Raw genomic sequence first — 22914 nt, forward strand, 5'->3', positions numbered from 1 at the left:
AATTCCTAAAAATCTGGTATGTGCTGGTATAATGTTATCAGTCATAATTGTAGTTATCTTAAAATGCTGTATGTCACAGAATTAACCAAATTTCTTTTTCAACTGCACTGTAATCAGATCTTTAACCATGCCATTTTAAGTCTTTCATCATTTATAGACAGTTATTATTTTACTCAGATGCTTTGATGAAAATGAAGATCTTCAAGAAAATTCATATAAAGGATTTTTGACAAATACAGATTTCTGGTGATTTTTAGATCATACCGCTGAACTAGGTAAGAAATTACAAAACTCTAATGGAAAACCTTATGGCTTCATCCAGTGAAACAAAAATTAATTAAATTGAACTGATAAATATGATTTATAATTTTATGACTTTTTGTCTGAAATATTATGGGCTTTTAATCTTTGTTTTCCAGAAAACCCTTCTTTTTATGCTATGACCTACAGCAAGTTAATGAAGTATACCTTTATAAATTAAGATGAAACATTTATCTTTTTCTCTCTATGTGAGCCCTTCAGAATTTGGCTTCTCCAGCTGGCTCCCCTCAGGACCTGATGGCTTACTGTGATCTAGACTGCAACTAGTTATACTAATCATTGTTTTAACTTGTTCACTCCTTGTTGTTTTTAAACTGTTTGTGCTTTGTGTCTCACTCTGCTGTACTACAACCTTATTAATGTGTTACTAGCTATATTACTTATATCTTGTCTGTTTTATTAGATTGTTGTCTCTTGCATTACCCATTGTGTAACCAGACCTTCAACAAAATTAATGATGGCTAAATGTCTTGAGGCAACTGATCACTTATTTAGCTCTACATAAAATTAATTATAATTATGCAACACTAGATATGGGAAGAAGCAACAAGGGAAAAGCAATTCATGGATCATAATAGACCAGTAAGACAGATGGTCCAGAGAATTTTAGTTTATTAACAGGACCTAATCCAGATATAGCACATAAATGGCCTATCACCAAGATCCTCCCCTAACCTAGGAGTAAGTTATTAGGGCCATGGGACAAATTAGTCATGAAATGCCTCCCAAACCTTGGTCAGATTTATGACCAACAGGGGGCACTGAACAGAAAAAATATTGCCTGCCATTCCAGTTCTACAAGGATCAAGCCATTGCCACTGCAGTGCCCACTGACAGTGCACTCAGAGGAATTCAGGATGGAGAAAAACAGGAAGCATTCTGTGCTTTGGATATGCTGGTCCCTAGAGAGTTAAGACACACACCTAAGGAAAAATTTCAATGATCCCATATTTTCACATTATCCCATACATAGAAAAGCACTAAAATCATTAACTTGAGATGTCTATTCCTTGTAATTAGCAGTAACCTATTTTATGCTTGACTACATGTTTTTCCCAGCAAAAAAGTTCATATATATCCTGGCCCCTCCCTTACCTCTTCAGAGCTGTTCTTCACAGTTACCTGAGAGGCTGTCTTCCAGGCTATAGTCCTCAATAAGGTCCCTGAATAAAACTTAACTCACAACTTTTACATTGTGTGTTTTTATTTCAGTCCATTTTCTTTGCCCGAAAGGTATAAAAGCTGCCAGCTTTGGTCACTTCTTTGGGTCTCATATCTTTAGAGCCCATGTATGTACAAAATTAAACTAAATTTGTTTTTCTCCTGTTAATCTCTCTTTTATTATAGAGGGTGTCTCAGCCAAGAACCTAGAAGGGTAAAGGAAATTATTTTTCCTCCCCTACACAAGTATTCTGTTTTCTCAAGCACCCCTCAGGATAACCCCTATGGCTGCCAACTCAGCACTGCCCTCCTATCACCACCCATACTGCTACCCCCAATCCCTCTACACTGCTCAAACTAAATAGCTCATTCACAATTTATCTGACAAATCATTCTACAATAATGGGTGATGGTGCTTTAATGTGCAAATTTATATGGATATAAGAGTTCAGGCCTCTTCGTTTCACATCCACCCCACCTTGGGTAATACTTTAAACTTGAAGATTAATTAGAATTTCTCAGATCTCATTTTCTTTTACTTCACAAGAAAATTTGATATAGCTCACCACTTGTAGTGTAAGCCCTGACAGTTGAGTTTTCTACTTTGTGTAATGCAAGTGCCTGACTTAAGCTTTGATTGCCCTGGCATCCACTTAAAGGGCATCCCCTTCAAAGATGGCTATCTCAAACACATTGTCAGTCACATAGCTAGATAAAGACGAAGGCCTCACCCAGTCTCCTTTGTTTTGAAGATCTTGGTTGATTTGGATAATTGCCCATTTGGGCCCACTGGTTTTTCTCTTCCTGCTAAATTCCTCCTTTTATATTTAAATTCACTAGTAAGGAGTGAGCCTGCAAAACCCTAGGCCCCCACTCTCAACCCCAGTAAAAGCAGAACCCCAAATCCATGCCCTTGAGCAAGCTCTCCCGCCCACCCCCTGGCTCCCTCTCTCATACTGCACCCTCACTGCATGGCCTCAGGTGTGCCATGTAATTTCCAAGACCAGTAAGTAATAAAGCTTTTTTTTTTCAAAGTTTTCTGAGTTATTGCTGAGGACATCCTGCAATCTGAATGAGAACCACAAAGGCCGGTCCAGCCAAGTTAGTTATCAATAGGCTAAGAGCAGCATATGACACATTAGCTTGACATCACAATTTTTTTCAGCTTCCCTAACTATACTGGCTATGTTCTCTGACCTTCACCTCACTGTTTCTTCTCCTAACCTTCTGTGAGCTATTCCTCTAAAATATACTCTTTAGCCTTATAATTTAGAAGGCTTACTCACTCTCATGACTGCTACCACCTTTAGGCTGGTGAATTCCAAACCTTCATCTCTTGCCTAGAATTCCAGTAACATATGTTCATTATTTACATAGATATTTTTCTCCTGTATATAGCCACTGACCAACATCCACATGTGCATAAACAAGAATTTGCCTCTTTCTCTTCCAAACTTATATACTTTTTTCCAAGTCTTGAACCTCTGAATTACCTCTTCCCTTGCATTCATAAATTAAGTCTAAAAGAACTGTTGACTCTTCTTTGGAATTCTCTGTTCAAAAAGTCAAAATTAAGTTAGATGTTCTCATCATTTATTGTTTAGATTATTCAACTATTTCCCTAATTGGTCTTCCTGACTCAAGACTCTCTCCATTCAATTTATCAATGACCAAATTTCCTAAAGTACTGCTGCTCATTCTTTCACTTTTTGGTTTAAAATTTTTGTTGATCCTACATTATGTATACCAGCTATCTTAAATTTTTTGGTCTAACCTGACAGGTTCATTGCTGACAGCACATCTCCTCCTGTTCCCTAAACATAGAAGTAATCAATGAATCACAGTGTACTGTAAAATTACTATACTGCAAAATCATGAAAAAAAAGGGGGCTGTTCATCACTTCTTGTTTATCGCTGTATTTCACTATTCTTAGAGAAAAAATTTACTGTGTGTTCAAGAAATGGCTTTAGTTCATATTATTTTCCATACCTGATATGCTGTCCTCTTTCTTTACTTCTTATAAAAAGCAAGGTCCAAATCCTGTACCATCTCCTCCAATAAATATTATCAATCCTCCAACCTATATTGGTCCTTCTCCTTTTTACATTTTTTTAAGAATAATTTGTGTTAGGCTTTAAAAAAAATATTTACTTACTTATTTTTGCCTGGATTGGGTCTTAGGTGCAGCACACAGGATCTTTTGTTGCAGCATGTGGGCTTCTCTCTAGTTGTGGCGCGTGGGCTTAGTTGCCTCACAGCATGTGGGATCTTAGTTCCCTCACCAGGGATCAAACCCAAGTCCCCTGCATTGGAACATGGATCCTTAACCACTGGAGGACCAGGGAAGTCCCAATCCTTCTCCTTTTTCAACTACTATAGCTTTACAATACCCTATTTTCTACTTCACCAGAAGTAGCTTTGTCTTTCTAGCTAGATATTATTGTACCCTGTCTATTTCAAAAAATTGTCACCATATTACACAGGAAATAAAATGAATTTGAATCCTTATAACAAGAATCTAAAAGATGAGTTAAGAAAGGCAAGTGAATAAGAGATCATCTCGCAACTACTGGGTTTAGCAAATAGTAGGGAATAAGTCTCAATACCTTAGAAGGCATAAAATCCAGTGTGACAAAGCTGTAGAGAGAGAGAAACCTAAGTGCACTTGAAGACATGCACATGTGTGTATGTGTGTATATATGACATCTGTACAGATATGTATGTTTGTGGGGGTGGGAGGTACTCTTTCACCAAGGAGGGAGAAAAAGTAGTTGTGAACCAAACAGTGGTCTTCCATGAGAAAAACGCAGATACCTCTCCAAAAATTTCAATACTCAAGATAGACATCCCACCTAAATTTCAACCACAAATTCATTTTAAAAGTGAAATAAATGAATTTAAAAGTAATTTATGATCAGGAAACTTGCACAAGCCTCTTAGAGAGCTTCATCCACCAGAGGGCAGACAGCAGAAGCAAGAAGAACTACAATCCTTCAGCCTGTGGAATAAAACCCACATTCACAGAAAGATAGACAAGTTGAAAAGGCAGAGGGCTATGTACCAGATGAAGGAACAAGGTAAAACCCTAGAAAAACAACTAAATGAAGTGGAGATAGACAATCTTCCTGAAAAAGAATTCAGAATAATGAGAGTGAAGATGATCCAGGACCTCAGAAAAAAAATGGAGGCAAAGGTAGAGAAGATGCAAGAAATGTTTTAAAAAGACCTAGAAGAGTTAAAGAACACAGAGATGAACAATACAATAGCTGAATTGAAAAATACACTAGAAGGAATCAATAGCAGAATAACTGAGGCAGAAGAACAGATAAGTGACCTGGAAGACAGAATGGTGGAATTCACTGCTGCAGAACAGAATAAAGAAAAGAATGAAAAGAAATGAAGACAGCCTAAGAGACCTCTAGGACAACATTAAACACACTAACATTCGCATTATAGGGGTCCCAGAAGGAGAAGAGAGGGAGAAAGGACCAGAGAAAGTATTTGAAGAGATTATAGTTGAAAACTTCCCTAACATGGGAAAGGAAATAGCCACCCAAGTCCAGGAAGCAAGAGAGTCCCACACAGGATAAACCCAAGAAGAAACACGCTGAGACACATAGTAATCAAATTAACAAAAATTAAAGACAAAGAAAAATTATTGAAAGCAGCAAGGGAAAAACGACAAACAACATACAAGGCAACTCCCATATGGTTAACAGGTGATTTCTCAGCAGAAACTCTGCAAGCCAGAAGGGAGTGGCATGACATACTTAAAGTGATGAAAGGGAAGAACTTACAACCAAGATTATTCTACCTGGCAGGGATCTCATTCAGATTCGATGGAGAAATGAAAAGGTTTACAGACAAGCAAAAGCTAAGAGAATTCAGCACCACCAAACCAGCTCTACAACAAATGCTAAAGGAACTTCTCTAAGTGGGAAACACAGAGAAGAAAAGGACCTACAAATACAAACCCAAAACAATTAAGAAAATCATAATAGGAACATACATATTGATAATTACCTTAAACGTGAATGGATTAAATGCTCCAAGCAAAAGACACAGGCTTGTTGAATTGATACAAAAACAAGACACATATATATGCTATCTACAAGAGACCCACTTCAGATCTAGGGACACATTCAGACTGAAAGTGAGGGGATGGAAAAAGATATCCCATGCAAATGGAAATCAAAAGAAAGCTGGAGTAGCAATACTCATATCAGATAAAATAAACTTTAAAATAAAGAATGTTACAAGAGACAAGGAAGGACACTATGCAGTGATCAAGGGATCAATCCAAGAAGAAGATATAACAATTATAAATATATATGCACCCAACATAGGAGCACCACAAAACATAAGGCAACTGCTAACAGCTATAAAAGAGGAAATTGAGGGCTTCCCTGATGCCGCAGTGGCTGGGAGTCCGCCTACCGATGCAGGGGACACGGGATCATGCCCCAGTTTGGGAGGATCCCGCATGCCACGAGGCAGCTGGGCCCGTGAGCCATGGCCTCTGAGCCTGCATGTCCGGAGCCTCTGCTCCGCAACAGGAGAGGCCACAGCAGTGAGAGACCCGCGTTCCACAAAAAAAAAAAAAAAAAAAAAAAAAAAATGAGGAAATTGACAGTAACACAATAGTGGGGGACTTTAACACCTCACTTACACCAATGGAAAGATCATCCAAACGGAAAATTAATAAGGAAACACAAGCTTTAAATGACATAATAGACCAGGTAGATTTAATTGATATTTATAGGACATTCCATCCAAAAACAGCAGATTACATTTTCTTCTGAAGTGGGCACAGAACATTCTCCAGGATAGATCACATCTTGGGTCACAAATCAAGCCTCAGTAAATTTAAGAAAACTGAAATCATACCAAACATCTTTTCCGACCACAACACTATAAGATTAGAAATAAATTCCAGGGAAAAAAATATAAGAAACACAAACACATGGAGGAGAAACAATATGTTACTAAATAACTAAGAGATCACTGAAGAAATCAAAGAGGAAATCAAAAAATACCTAGAGACAAATTACAATGAAAACACGACGGTCCAAAACCTACAGGATGCAGCAAAAGCAGTTCTAAGAGGGAAGTTTATAGCAATACAAGCCTACCTCAAGAAGCAAGAAAAATCTCAAACAATCTAACCCTACACCTAAAGGAACTAGAGAAGAAGAACAAACAAAACCCAAAGTTAGCAGAAGGAAAGAAATCATAAAGATCAGAGCAGAAATAAATGAAATAGAAACAAAGAAAACAATAGTAAAGATCAATAAAACTAAAAGCTGGTTCTTTGGGAAGATAAACAAAATTGATAAGCCATTTGCCAGACTCATCAAGAAAAAGAGGGAGAGGACTCAAATCAATAAAATTAGAAATGAAAAAGGAGAAGTTACAACAGACACTGCAGAAATACAAAGCATCCTAAGAGACTACTACAAGCAACTCTATCCCAATAAAATGGACAACCTGGAAGAAATGGACAAATTCTTAGAAAGGTACAACCTTCCAAGACTGAACCAGGAAGAAATAAAAAATACGAACAGACAAATTACAAGCAATGAAATTGAAACTGTGATTAAAAATCTTCCAACAAACAAAAGTCCAGGACCAGATGGTTTCACAGGTGAATTCTATCAAACATTTAGGAAGAGCTTACACCCATCCTTCTCAAACTCTTCCAAAAAATTGCAGAGGAAAGAACACTCTCAAACTCATTCTATGAGGCCACCATTACACTGATATCAAAACCAGACAAAGATACTACAAAAAAAGAAAATTACAGACCAATATCACTGATGAATATAGATGCAAAAATCCTCAACAAACTACTGGTAAACAGAATGCAACAACACATTAAAAGAATCATACACTATGATCAAGTGGGATTTATCCCAGGGCTGCAAGGTTTCTTCAGTATATGCAAATCAATCAATGTGATACACCATATTAACAAATTGAAGAATAAAAACCATATGATCATCTCAATAGATGCAGAAAAAGCTTCTGACAAAATTCAACACCCATTTATGATAAAAAGTCTCCAGAAAGTGGGCATAGAGGGAATCTACCTCAACATAATAAAGCCCATATATGACAAACCCACAGCAAACATCATTCTCAATGGTGAAAAACTGAAAGCATTTCCTCTAAGATCAGGAACAAGACAAGGATGTCCACTCTCACCACTATTATTCAACATACTTTTGGAAGTCCTAGCCATGGCAAACAGAGAAGAAAAAGAAATAAAAGGAATACAAATTGGAAAAGAAGAAGTAAAACTGTCACTGTTCGCAGATGACATGATACTATACATAGAGAACCCTAAAGATGCCACGAGAAGGCTTCTAGAGCTAATCAATGAATTTGGTAAAGTTGCAGGATACAAAATTAATGCACAGAAATCTCTTGCATTCCTATACACTAATGATGAAAAATCTGTAAGATAAATTAAGGAAACACTCCCATTTTACCAATGAAACAAAAAGAATAAAATACCTAGGGAGACAAAAGACCTGTATGCAGAAAACTATAAGACACTGATGAAAGAAATCAAGATGACACAAACAGATGGAAAGATAAACCACGTTCTGGGATTGGAAGAATCAATATTGTGAAAATGACTATACTACACAAAGCAATCTACAGATTCAATGCAATCCCTACCAAATTAGCAATGGCATTTTTTACAGAACTAGCACAAAAAATCTTAAAATCTGTATGGAGATAAAAAAGACCCCAAATAGCCAAAGCAGTCTTGAGGGAAAAAAAACGGAGCTGGAGGCATCAGACTCCCTGACTTCAGACTATACTACGAAGCTACAGTAATCAGACAATATGGTACTGGCACAAAAACAGAAATATAGATAAATGGAACAGGATAGAAAGCCCAGAGGTAAACCCATGCACCTAGGGTCAACTAATCTATGACAAAGGAGGCAAGGATATACAATGGAGGAAAGACAGTCTCTTCAATAAGTGGTGCTGGGAAAACTGGACAGCTACATGTAAGAGAATGAAATTAGTGCACTCCCTAACACCGTACACAAAAATAAACTCAAAATCGATTAGAGACCTAAATGTAAGACTGGACACTATAAAACTCATAGAGGAAAATATAGGAAGAACACTCTTTGACATAAATCACAGCAACATCTTTTTTGATCCACCTCCTAGAGTAATGGAAATAAAAACAAAACTAAACAAATGGGACCTAGTGAAACTTAAAAGCTTTTGCAAAGCAAAGGAAACTACAAACAAGGCAAAAAGACAGCCCTCCGAATGGGAGAAAATATTTGCCAACGAATCAATGGACAAAGGATTAATCTCCAAAATATATAAACAACTCATGCAGCTCAATATTAAAAAAATAAATAACCCAATCCAAAAATGGGCAGAAGACCTGAATAGACATTTCTCCAAAGAAGACATACAGGTGGCCAAGAAGCACATGAAAAGCTGCTCAACGTCACTAATTATTAGAGAAATGCAAATCAAAACTACAGTGAGGTTATCACCTCACACCAGTTAGAATGGGCATCATCAGAAAATCTACAAACAACAAATGCTGCAGAGATTGTGGAGAAAAGGGAACCCTCTTGCACTGTTGGTGGGAATGTAAATTGATACAGCTACTATGGAGAACAGTATGGAGGTTCCTTAAAAAACTAAAAATAGAATTACCATATGACCCAGCAATCGCACTACTGGGCACATACCTAGAGAAAACCGTAATTCAAAAAGACATATGCACCCCAATGTTCATTGCAGCACTGTTTACAATAGCCAGGTCATGGAAGCAACCTAAATGCCCATCCACAGACGAATGGATAAGCAACCTAAATGCCCATCCACAGACGAATGGATTCCATATACACAATGGAATATTCCTCAGCCATAAAAAGGAAGGAAATTGGGTCATTTGTAGAGATGTGGATGAATCTAGAGACTGTCATACGGAGTGAAGTAAGTCAGAAAGAGAAAAACAAATATCACATATTAACACATATATGTGGAACCTAGAAAAATGGTACAGATGAACCAGTTTGCAGGGCAGAAATTGAGACACAGATGTAGAGAACAAATGTATGGACGCCAAGGGGGGAAAGTGGCGGGGAGGGTGGTGGTGGTGGTGTGATGAACTGGGAGATTGGGACTGACATATATATACTAATATGTATGAAATGGATAACTAATAAGAACCTGCTGTATAAAAAAATAAATAAAATAAAATTTTTTAAAAAGTAATTTAAATTTTAATGATTCTTTCTGTAACATGGATATAGGTATTTTTGAGATCTTAAAATAATAAGCATAATAATTATTATAATAGCTATCATTTGTGAATTATTTGCTATGCCCCAAGTGTAGTATTAACATCTTTATCCAGCAGAAGTGACAGAAAAATTATGTAAGGGATGTGTGGGAAATAAAAGATTTCCTATAAAAAGTCCAATCCTTCTGCCAAATGAAAATGAATTCATTATAAAATTAGGGAATCCTTTCTTTCATTTCTCCTAGAATCATTTTCATATATCATAGGATTAAATCTGTAGCCATTTGTTTCCCTAATGATGGTACTAAATTGCTCTGATCCAGAAGTATAATAAAATTTATCTCCTCCAAAGCCAAAGGGTTACATTCTAGCATAGGTCTGTAAGTACTGGGTGAAAGCACTGAGGGGAGTATTCCTAGGTATTTACATTTCAAGGAGGAATGAGACCCAGGACTTAGAGATATCTCTCAGTCTGAGATACACAAGGTTATCTGGCTTCTGGGGAGACTTTATTTACATACAAAAGTATTATAATTATGAATCAGGCCCATCATGTTTCCAAGGAGACTCTTTCAGGAGGGGAGGAAGACAGCTACCTCTTTACCACTTAATAAGCAGAGAAAAAAATGTTCTTTGCCTACAGACAGTTTGGCTACTTGAGCGGAACAACTGACTTGGCTCTCATTTTGTCACCAGAAGTATAAGGCAAAGGGCAGAGGTGGGGATGGTGCTTTTATTATTAATAAAAATCTGTCACTGATACAAAGTATCCAAGGGCTCATTCAGAATAAAATTAATAAAGATGAATATTAAAAACCCAAAGCTCAACATGATGTGACTTTACAGTCTTGGCAGTTCTAAACACTCAGGTGTATGACATATAACTTACTTTATTTCTAAGTCTCATTATTTCTGCTTCTAAAAACTTAGCCTAACACAAAACTTCAATTTTGGTTTTTAAATTTAGACTTTCCTGTAATTTCACACTTTGGTGTCAGAAAAGGTATATGTAAAATTAAGGCATCAAGGGTGGTATGCATATGATCCTTGCTCATTTTTCTGGAGATATCTTGTGGAGATATAACTTGCATATATTCCCTCCACACAGCTATTAAACATAGATTGTTACTGAGCATGTACTGAGTGTACTGAATGGTGATGTCCTTGCTGACTTGATTCCCACCTCAGTTATGAGACACAATATAGCATCTGAAATTTCAGTTCAGTCACCCCATTGTCCTTATCATGTCCTTATCCCACCTTGATGGAGTTGGAGGTGAGGAAGGTCAATAATTGGCACTCCTACTCAATTTTTGAAGAATTAAGAAATACAAATTAGTTGGCTTATTGGGAGATCCAAATATTACCTTTGTGTCTGATTAAAGCAGATGGTGGAGAGTGCGGTTTATCCATTAACATGTTTTCTAGCACTGAATCCAAAATTATGCTGTTTCCCTTTTAGTCTCAGTAATACGGTATGGAGACAGTCCTTCACCCACCCTTGTAAAATGGAAGAGCAGAGCAGCTTCCTGAGGACAGTTCAATCCCAAGAACAAGCAGAGATAAAGGGGCTCCCAGTTTCTTCTTCTCAATTCAACAATCAAATAACTCCCTGAACTACTTAGGAAGAAGTTAGGTTGAAAGGCCAGACATGTTACGACAATGGATCTTACACATAAAGGAAATATCAGAGGTAGGGAGGAAGCATTCTACACTCCCTCCCATACACCAATATTCTCTAGCATTCTGTTCTCTTAAACCACTGAGCTTTATCATTAAGCTTCAGCTCAGCCAGGGGAGTGGCTTCCCCCAGAGAAAGGAATCAGCAGCCTACCAAGACATTCTTGTTCCCATCACTGAGTCACCCACCCCAACTATGATTCTGGGTATCCTTCTAGAACCACTGTTGGCAGTTTAGATTTTCAAGCCCAGAATACTCCAAAACAGGTCAAAAATCACATTATCTAAATTAAATCTGTAGTCATTCTAAATCTAGAGCTGAAAATTTATTCCCAATTCTATTTCTTATTCCAAATTTTCACCCTTTCTATCAGAGGTCCTGCAATTATATCAATTATATCAAATGGCTTAAATTCTAAGAATAAAATTCTGACATTATAGACATATCCCAAATTTGACAGTAACCTCTTTAAATTATTAAATTCCCAAGGAGAAATTAAAGTCCAAACATTAGATCACCTTGAAAGTTCAAATACAAAAAACTTTAAGGTTCAAAGGAATTAACGTCTATGGTCAAATTCTGATGCCTTTGTGAGCTGCAGCTTGAAAGTGTTAAAATCAGACTGCTAGGAGAAAGTCCAAAACTCATGTTGATGAATTTCTTTTTCTGCTTCCTCTCAGTCAGAGGTATTCCCAGTATCTGAAATGGGTATAGTTCCTTCAGGGATTCATAAATTGTATCATGTCAAAGACAGGTTTTTACTAGCCACATTTTAAAGAGACCAAAGGATAGTCATCTGGAAGAAAATAAAGTTGAATCTATATCATACTCCATGACCACTGATAAACTCAGAAAGAATCAAAGATTTAAATGTATAAAGGAAAAAAAATGCAACCACGAAAGTACTAAAGCAGACAAATTCCTTTATAAACTTGGAGAAATACATTTCTAAATGTGACTCTAAACCCATAAAAGAAAATACTGGCATATTTTACTATATTAAAAAAATAAGCAGGGTCAAAAGACAAATGACTGACATGGGAAAAAAACATTTGAAACTCACATCAGAGGCAAAAGGTCCATCTCTCTCATATAAAAAGAAAAGCTAGATTTCAAACAGAAATAAAACACTAGAAGTTCCCTAGAAAAAGGGCAAACGACAGCCAGTTCACAGAAAAAGAAATTCAAGTGACTCTTAAACAAATGGAAAGATATTTAACTCATTCGTATCTTATTATTAAATAATAAATACAAATTAAAACAACACTGAAGTAACACATTTCACCTATAGGATTGGCAAAAATCTCAACATTTCATAACACTCTGTTAATGAGGCTATGATGAAGCATATTGTAAGCAGAATGCAAAATGGTAAAAGACTTATGGAATTTGGCAATATATAAACAATGCTACATATGCATTTGTCTTTTGATCCAACAATTCAAGTTCTCAGAATTTATACTATAGATATACCTGCCAAAAATGACAAGTATATAAGCTTATTTATTACCACACTACTATTTTTAATTGTAAAAGAGTGGAAACCACCCAAGTGTCCATCCACACGGGAATATTTAAATAAACTATGATACATTCACATAACAAAATATTAATATTACAGCTATATTAGTATTTTATACAATGAAAAGGAATGAGAAGCTCTGTACATATCGATATGGAAATATTTCCAGAATTCACAATTAAGAGAAAAAGACAAGGTACAGAACAGTGTATAAAATTTGATTTCCTTTGTAGAGAAAAGGAAAAATTAAGAATATATATTCATATTTTCATGCATTTGCATTTAAAAAATGACACAGGAGGCATATATAATATAGGACCTACTAAAGAGTTTACCTAACTAGCCTGACTCAAACCAGACTGCCTGGGTCTGTCCCCCTTACAAATTAATTAAACTCTTTGAACCTATCTATAAAATAGGATTATAGGAATTCTTACTGCACAGGATTGATACATAAAATAAATGAGTTAACATTTGCAAAGGACATAGGATTGTATTGGGCATTTACTAAGTATTATAGAAATGTTTAAATAAGTAAAACTTACAGGGGATAGAACAGAAGTAAGAGCAAAAAGGGAGAAGTGGGAGGGAGCAAAATGCACTTAGCATACCATTGCCTCTCTGAAAGAATGACATTTGAAACATTCCTGCCTTCCAGAAAAGTTTAAAAATTTGCACTCAAGATCACCAGATTTTATTTGAAGTACAATTTTTCCCTCTGCGACATATTTTAAAAACCTCTTCATTTCTGTTCCCTCCTTTAACTCCCAGTTACTGGCTCTCTGGTACTGCTGGAAGTGGAGATTCTAAACAAGCCCTACTATCTCCAGGAAGCAGATATTTTCAATCCTACACCACAGTGACTCTTTCCACTGCCTCTTGTTATAGAATTGCTAAGCTGGTGAAACCTGCCTCTCAGGGAGGGCTTCTTTCTTATCCCATTTGTTTTGGCTGGAAAATCACTCTCAACAGATTCTTGAATTGAAGCTCCAATTGATGCTTCTGAAGCCGAGACCCTACGGGCCCACGGAGAACTAATACCCCTTCCATATGCTCCTGTAGGCAGTGTCTTTCATCACTGAATTGTTCAGACCTTGAATAGCATTTCTTTCTGCTACATATTTTTCTGCAGCAATGAAATATGCCTCTAGTTTTTATTTTCTTCTCTCCTCCTACACCTTTCAGAAAGTTTTAATTTTTTAACCATTTAATCTGTTTAGGAAGTTGAGTTTCTAACGGCTTACCCTGCTTATTAATTTGATCTCCCCTCCAAAATATAAAGGATTATTGCTGTTGGCTGGAAATGAATACTTGCCTTCCTTTTTATCTTTTCTAGACATCAGTTTTTTCCTAAATTTTTCCAGAATCATTTCTACCATCAATGATGAAATCACTAAATTCTGAGTTTACTGAAAGTATCTACTGTTTAAACAAATCTCTTTTCCTCCACTTCCCTGAGATGGATAATTCCACAAAAAAAAACTTTTCTCCCAACAGACTGATATCAAGCCCATTCAAGCTTAAACTTAACTCATGTTTTTGCCTTGCTCCTTTCAGTATGCCTTATCTTGCTGAGCCTTGTCTTGAGTCCTAATTCTTGGGCATGTTCCTTTGAGGCACAAACTATACCTCCCTGCAAACCTACAAAAACTATATTACCTGAAAATCACCTAATGATACTTGGTGTATTCTACATATCTTCCTAGTTTTCTCACTGTTTAAGATTCTGTTCTAATGCATTTTACATCATTTCTTATCTGTGACCTCTCAATGGTTTCCTGTTCCTTGACTCTCTTTGAAGGAGTCATACCATTTGAGATCTTGCCTCTTTCTCTTTTTGATTAATTTGGGACCTGGGCACCCTATTTCAATCTAGTAACAACTAAACACCTCTCCCTTTTCCAATACTCTGTTGTACAGCATTTATATCCTCTTGAATCTCCACTTCCCTCTTATAGATGTCTACTGGAACTTCAAAGTGTCACTTCCTATGTCACCTTTGTCAATTCACTCCCTAATTTCTCAGGTTTTATTCTAAAAAAAGTTTTTCTTTCCTCCACTCTATTTTCCTTTTTGTTTCCACTCTTCCATTGTCCTATATTAACTTGAAGCACAAATTTTAAATTACTCTAACATTGCAAACTCCTAAGCAAAATCCATTATTAGAACTAGAGCACCCCAAGAGCAAGCCTTTTTGACTTGCTTTCTTAGCCACTGTTTTTGCAATAATTTTATTTAGTTGTTTCTCATTCTGAATTTAAGAAGAAATTATATGCTCTTTAGAGTAAGGGTCCCCATTTTTTTTTTAATTTTGATGTCCATCAACCTCCTATAGGTAGAGTCACAGTTTGAATCTCAGCAGTGAAAAGTCATGGTCAGATTGTATGAAATTACCAAATTTAGAGCCACCTGAGATCAAGAGGTAGGAGCAACCTTAAAACTTACCAACAAGTCACATGATTCCTCCAACGTTCCCTCTCTTGACTCTGAAGGAGACTCAAAATAATATAAAAGGGGGGGGGCCTCCCTGGTGGTGCAGTGGTTAAGAATCCACCTGCCAATGCAGGGGACATGGGTTCGAGCCCTGGTCCAGGAAGATACCACATGCCATGGAGCAACTAAGCCCGTGCGCCACAACTACTGAGCCTGCGCTCTAGAGCCTGTAGACCACAACTACTGAGCCCGCGTGCCACAACTACTGAAGCCCACACGCCTACAGCCCAAGCTCTGCAACAAGAGAAGTCACTGCAATGAGAAGTCTGTGCACCGCAATGAAGAGTAGCCCCCGCTCACCGCAACTAGAGAAAGCCGCACGCAGCAACAAAGACCCAATGCAGCCAAAAATAAATAAATTAATTAATTAAATATATATATATATATATATATATATATATATATATATATATATATATATATATATATATAAAAGGGGGACTTCCCCGGTGGTCCAGTGGTAAAGAATCCACCTTCCAATGCAGGGGACTTGGGTTTGATCCCTGGTCAGGGAATTAAGATTCCACATGCCACAGGGCAGCTAAGCCCCAGAGCCACAACTACAGAGCCCACGCACCCTGGAGCCAGCACGCCACGACTGGAGAAAGAGAAAATCCACACTCCATAACCAGAGAGAAGCCCGTGCACGAAGAGGCCGCGCACCGCAGCGAAAGATCCCGCATGCCTCCCTCAACCAAGACCCGACGTAGCCTAAATAAATAAATAATAAATAATCTTAAATATATATATATATAAAAGATAATCAGAATTTCAGCAGACTTTCTCTGTCACCAACCTAAGCCTGGCACTAAACACGTCCTGCAGATACCGCTGGATACAGTAGAAACACTTTGAGACCTAAAAAAGGCCACTACATAAAAAGACTCTCTATAATTAAACCCTTGTCTCAGACAAGGCTTCTTAGAAAAAATCAGGTATGCAGAATTTATGGTCAAGCAGCAGCAACTATTTGGCTCGGATGCATTTAATAAAGATATCTCAGCTGTACCGGTCAGATTTTGCTTGCTGAGCCTATCAAAGCTTGCCTGCCTTTGCTTACAGCCCAGAGCCTGCAGACTTGCCTCTACAGAAATCGGTTTGCTTATATAAAACCGGCCACTCTCTTGTAAACAAAATCGCCACAAACTGCAACAACCCACTACAGCTGAAAATATGTGGTCAGCGCCTAGTCCAAAACTGTCCAAGTTTAACACCTCCCACTCCAGCCATGCCATAAGCATGCCCAAAGTTTTACTCCGTAAACACTCTACAGCACAGAAGTCCTCTTTTTTCGTTTTCTCTCTATCCCCACTTTATATCCTAGATGTTGGGGTGTGAGGAGGGTCGTGCGGGTAAGGTCTCTCTTTTACCCAGAGAGAAATGAAAAAAAAAAAAAAAGAAAAGAAATAACGTAGCAGGAAAACCAAACTACTTCCTTATAAATGCTAGCAAAGATGTTTAAGACTCTGGCTTATAATGGCAGGTTTGCTGATACTAAACTCCAGAATTAGACAGACTTACCAACTACGGCACAGACGGAAGCCAACGGCAAGATGGCGCACAGGCAAATTCCGCACCTGTCAACTTCACTGCCGGCCGGGGGGTGGAGTAAAGTGGGCGCTTTCTAGAGACCGCTTCTCCCTAGGAGGAAAGGAAGGGGTGGGTCACACACGCAGACTTCCTCTTTCAAAACTGACCAATCAGATTGCCGGCTCCACGGGAAGAAGTAAAAAGACGGAGAAGCTTTAGGCGTGTTGTTCTCATATATGTCCCTCCATAGTGAAGGAAACAGCATTGGCACAGGTGTTCCCGTTCCTCTACATAATGCATAGTCTCGCCGGTGGGAATCTTTTCCTTCCATATCACAGCAATCTTTTGGCAAACTCACTATTTCTTTCCTTCTGTTACATCTTAATGCCCCTGGGCCGCAAGGGAACTTTGCCTGCAACCAGAGAGTGACTACAAGTCTTGTAGTGTATCTGACCTCTCCTAAACATGCCAGGTTGTTAATTATGGTAACTATATAATGTTTTCCAAACGATGACCCTTGAAAGTGAAAGGGGGCAATAAAATTAATTAAAATTATAAATTTTTGAGATTTTATATTGATGGATTTATACAGAGGGCAATTCAAAATTCATTTTGTAAAATAAAATTATTTCTAAAAATTAAATCAGCTATATTTAAGCAAAACTTTTTTTTTTTTTTTTTTTTTTTTTGCGGTACACGAGCCTCTCACTGCTGTGGCTTTTCCCGTTGCGGAGCACAGGCTCCGGACGCGCAGGCTCAGCGACCATGGCTCACGGGCCCAGTCGCTCCCCGGCATGTGGCATCTTCACGGACCAGGTCACGAACCCGTGTCCCCTGCATCGGCAGGCGGACTCTCCACCACTGCGCCACCAGGGAAGCCCATAAGCAAAACTTGAAAATGTCTTCATTATAATATGAACATCAAAAATAACAGAATTATAATTCTTCACACATATTAATGTATTTTAATTCGTGTTTCAGCCTTCATCGCCTGTAATAGTGAGTCACTAATATTTTTCTGAAGAATACATTTTTAATACGGTGTTATTGTTTTTAAATTTTTTAAATTGCCTACAGTCTTCTCAAATATGTATTTTATGGTTGATATATAGGAAATTTTGACATCTTTCCTCTTCACTGTGGATGATAATACTTTAAGAAAAACGCAGAGAAATTATGCTAAACAAAATCTCATTCCTATTTTTTCTTAAAATATGTAAATTTTGGGCTTCCCTGGTGGCATAGTGGTTGAGGGTCTGCCTGCCGATGCAGGGAATGCGGGTTCGTGCCCCGGTCCGGGAGGATGCCACGTGCCGCGAAACGGCTGGGCCCGTGAGCCATGGCCGCTGGGCCTGCGCGTCTGGAGCCTGTGCTCCACAATGGGAGAGGCCGCAGCGGTGAAAGGCCTGCGTACCGCAAAAAAAAACATATGTAAATTTTTCAGTCCAAATATTTTCCCAAGTGCCGTCTTTCTGCCTCTACTCAAAGTAACAATCTTCAGCAAACATTCGTAGGACACAAGCTTCATAAAATAAGTTTTCCATTATTTATGATCCTTTTGAAGGTTTTGCCAAATTTAGATGCTGCAAATTGGAAAGTCTTTTAAAGTTCATTTTATTTCTCTAAGAACGTGAATTTATCCTGTTATAATAGGAGCTCCATCAAAAGATTCTTCACATGGGTTAAAATATCGCAAGGGGGGAAAAAATATATATATATATATATATATATCCCAAGGAACAATTAGAGAATTTCAAATTTAAATCTTAAATTGTCAGGGGAACCACTCACTGAAATCGCCAAGCCCTGGCCAGGCACCATAGTAATCACGACATGAGGTCCCGGTAAGGAATGCAGAACTAACAAGCTACCACCAACCAGAAGAATTCAGGAAAGGTCAAAAGGAGAGAGGAGATGCCGGTCCATATGTCCTACCAACCTCCCAGAATCCTTCTCGCTGGAATCTATCTTGACGGAGCAATGCGCGTGCCACCAGGAAGTACCCTGAGTCAGAAAAATTGGCCAGAGATAACCGGAAACTAATACCATCACCATAAAACCTGAGACTGCGAGCCATGTGACAGAGCCGTCGTCCTCCTCCTCCTTATGGTAAGAGAAGCTGGAAGATGGTTCTCTTACCGTCCTGCTCTCCGACCGGGTACCCCTTCCCAATAAAGTCTCTTGCTTTGTCAGCATGTGTGTCTCCTCGAACAATTCATTTCTGAGTGTTAGACAAGAGCCCACTCTCAGGTCCTGGAAGGGGTTCCCCTTCCTGCAACAATATTATACAAAATTTACAACCCACTTGAACTTGTTTAGGTTATTCCTTGATTTTGTAGAGATAAATTTAAATGTCTTCCTTGTGTCACAAACTTTTTTTCAATAACTGCAGTCTACAAAATCTTCAAAACCTGAATTTTATTAGCACAATTTTTAATTGTTTAATTAAAACTTCTAAATGATTTTAAAACAATGCAACAAAATTTTGTTTATAAAAAATTGAGTAGCTCTGTAGACCACTGAAATTTATTTACAAAATGTATTTGTAAAGAATTAAATATTCATAAAATCCTATTTAGGAGCAACCAAAGAGAAAAAACATATGCTATTATGTTTGAGTCCTTTTTTTTTTTCTTTTTTTGGTACTCAATTCTGGCTTTAAAACAAAGAGTTTTGTAGTTTGGTTCATCAAATTGTTATATACAGTAGTACCTTGGTATCAATGGGGAATTGGTTCCAAGGAACCCTCCACCTCCAAAGAATACCAAAATTCATGGATGCTCTAGTTCCTTATATAAAATGCCATCGTATATGCATATAGCCTAACCTACGCACATTCTCCCATATACTTTGTCATCTCTAGATTACTTATGATATCTAAAACAATGTAAATGCTATTTAAATAGTTGCCCGTGCACTGCAAATTTAAGTTTTGCTTTTTGGAACTTTCTGGAATTTTTTTTTCAAATATTTTCAGTCTATGTTTAGTTGAATCTGTGGATGTGGAACCCGCAGATACTGACGGCCAACTATATACAGGCATACCTTGGAGATATTGTGGGTTCAGTTCCAGACCACCGCAATAAAGCAAATATCGAAATAAATCAAGTTGCACAACATTTTTGGTTTCCCAGTGCATATAAAAGTTATGTTTACACTATACTGTAGACTGTTAAAAGTACGATAGCATTATATTTTTAAAAAACAATGTATATACCTTAATGTAAAAATATTTTATTGCTAAAAAATGCCAACCATCATCTGAGCCTTCAGCAAGTCACAGAAGTAACATCAAAGATCACTAATCCCAGATCACCATAACAAGTAAAATAAAATGAAAACTTTGAAATATTCCAAGAATTACCAAAATGTGACACAGAGACATGAAGTGATCAGATGCTCTTGGAAAAATGGCTCCACTAGACTTGCCCCAAAGAGAGTTGCCACAAACCTCCAATTTGCCACAAACTTCTACAAAACCCAATGACGTGAAACACAATAAAACGAGGTATGTCCGTATGCATTATAACAATATTTGTGAAGTTTGACAATTATAGTTTATAAGTCAATTGCAGTTTGGATGCATTTATGAATTATGTACACACCACAGGCAATTTTGCAAATGTAGTCATTGCATACATTTCTCAACAAGAATTTTTATTTTTTACTATGACCTTATGCCCTACCCAATTTAAATTCATATTACTGCAAGTAACTTTATTTTAAATATAATCCTTTTAACTTAATACAAAATAACATTCACAAAAATAGCAGACATTTTACTTTTGAGGAATGAATTTTCAAGTTGTAATGTGATTCCATGAGCTGAAAGGGAAAAAAAAAGAAGCATGGGAAGTTATTTAACTTATTTTCTTCTTGAAGCATCTGATAGCAACAATATAAAACTGGCCTTATTTACCAGCCAATGTCTCAAACTACATGCACTAGAAAATTGGGGATTAAAAATAAGAAAAACTAACTAGATGAATAGTCATTTACTCTAAAGGAAAATGTCTATTTCACAATGTTATATGTAGATGTACCCTCTGCAGCCATGTATGTGTTAATTTCTTATCTTCCAGTACACTCTTCTTAAAATAACTACTAACCTTTGAAGTAGATGCTGATGATTCTACAGCAAGTCTATGTCTTCCGGTTTTCATAGGGATGTCACTAATGTTCTCATGGTGGATGATAAAGAGTCACATATTTTGTGTACTTATTATTTATCAACTCACTTAAAAACAGAAATTTAGTATATAAAATCTCATTAAACATGAACTTTCCTTTTTTTCAATCTCATTGCTCATGAAAAGGCTTATTGCCAAATTTAAGTTTTACTGAACAATAAAATACTTATGTATTTATAGTATATAGTAAATGACAGAACAACTATAAGAAAATTCAGCCTACTATGTCTGAGCTCAAGAGTAGTAAGTTAGCCTCAGCTGCACAGGCATGTTTTGGGTACCCTTATCTGTAGTGTTCCACTGAGCCCACCTTTTGGTATCTTAGGGAGGCCCCTTGTCTCTCAAAGGCCTGTGCATGAACCAGGCCACAGCTGGATGGTACCCCAACTGGATGGTAAGCAGAACAGCATCAGATAGTTTGCTCACCATGACCAAGCTTTCCTAGCTGTCCTGAGCTGCTAGTGTCCCAGACCAGAATGCTTTATTAGTGAATGTCTTCCATAATGTTCTTAAGAGAAAGATCCTGGTTATGTTGGGTCTGGAAAGATCAGAACCAGAGGCAGTCTGCTGTTGGGTTGTCTTTGAGGTTTGACCATGTGTTAACATCAGAATTTTGTTTATTATACATGTTTCACACATTTCTAAATGAGATCATGGCAGAAGCCAAAAGAATAAGGTCAAGAGCTAACAAATCCACCCTGACATATTTTAATGCAAATGTAAATACTATTTTTCATCAAAAATTAAAAATCTGGGATAAATACTATATTTGACAAGATGCCAAGAAATAGGATATACATTCTTTGGTGTGGCATGCTTCTGTGAGCCTGTCACCTTCAGAACTCTCCAGATAAGGAGTGGAAGTGAGTCCCATTTGAGAAGATCTTCTCTAAACAAACTACATATATTTTGTTTACTTCCCTCCCTTGATAGTTATTTCTAACTATACAGATTTTGTTTTGTTCAGTCATAGAGCTGAATTCAGAAGTGAGAAGTGGCACACTATGCTTGCCTCTCTTCTTTTCCCATAACTCTCTCTCCTCTATCTCTGAATACCAACGCCCCTCCCCACTTCTCAGTTTAGATCCCACTCAGAAATCCATGTTGGGGAGAAGGAGTGATTGGAAATCTCTAAGGAAAATCTTGTCAATTGCCACATTGGTTCTTTTCTTCGTAATGGAATATGAGGAAGAATTCAACTAGAGAGCTAGATGGAAAACAGTAAGGGTAAAACAGATGAGAAGTGCATGATATAGGTCTTGGGGAGGCATTTATGGAAGAGTTTTGGAGGCAGGGATAAGGGAATAACTGTGGAATATGGGGAAATGGATGGGACATAAAAGGGAATTTTAAGAAGTGTTCATTTCTATATATGCATACACTTCAAGGTGTTTAAGAAATCCAAGTGAATAAATTAATTTACTTGGAAATTGATTTTTAATTGCTGTGCTGTGATTCTACAACCATCATACTGCAATTGTATGATTTCAATAGGATAAAAAGGGAAACAAACAATAGAATTCAGGAGAAAATGTCATAAAATAATGTCTTGGTCAAGAAATGATTCAAGTTTAAAATAATTATCTAACTATATTAGCACTTGTAAGATGTGTTTAGTCGATGATACCAAGCTACATAGCCTTACAGCTTGACCATCCACACACAATTTCTTGAGAGACTCTATGCTTCCTGGCAAGTTTTTGTTTTTATTTTCTTTATAAC

The 22914-nt window shown here is 37.3% G+C and overlaps 1 protein-coding gene across 1 annotated transcript in view; it reads right to left on the reverse strand.

Annotated features, from left to right (window-relative positions):
• The window catches only part of COX7B2 (cytochrome c oxidase subunit 7B2), a 164981-nt gene extending 147901 nt beyond the window's left edge, over positions 1–17080 (reverse strand). Inside the window, exon 1 of the mRNA XM_082602473.1 lies at positions 16994–17080. The gene's annotated coding sequence lies outside the window, so the exon portion shown is untranslated. The remainder of the gene's footprint in view (positions 1–16993) is intronic.
• Positions 17081–22914: the final 5834 nt, after the last annotated feature.

This window comes from Mesoplodon mirus (assembly GCF_964341445.2).
Source record: "Mesoplodon mirus genome assembly, chromosome: 2".
NCBI lineage: Eukaryota > Metazoa > Chordata > Mammalia > Artiodactyla > Ziphiidae > Mesoplodon > Mesoplodon mirus.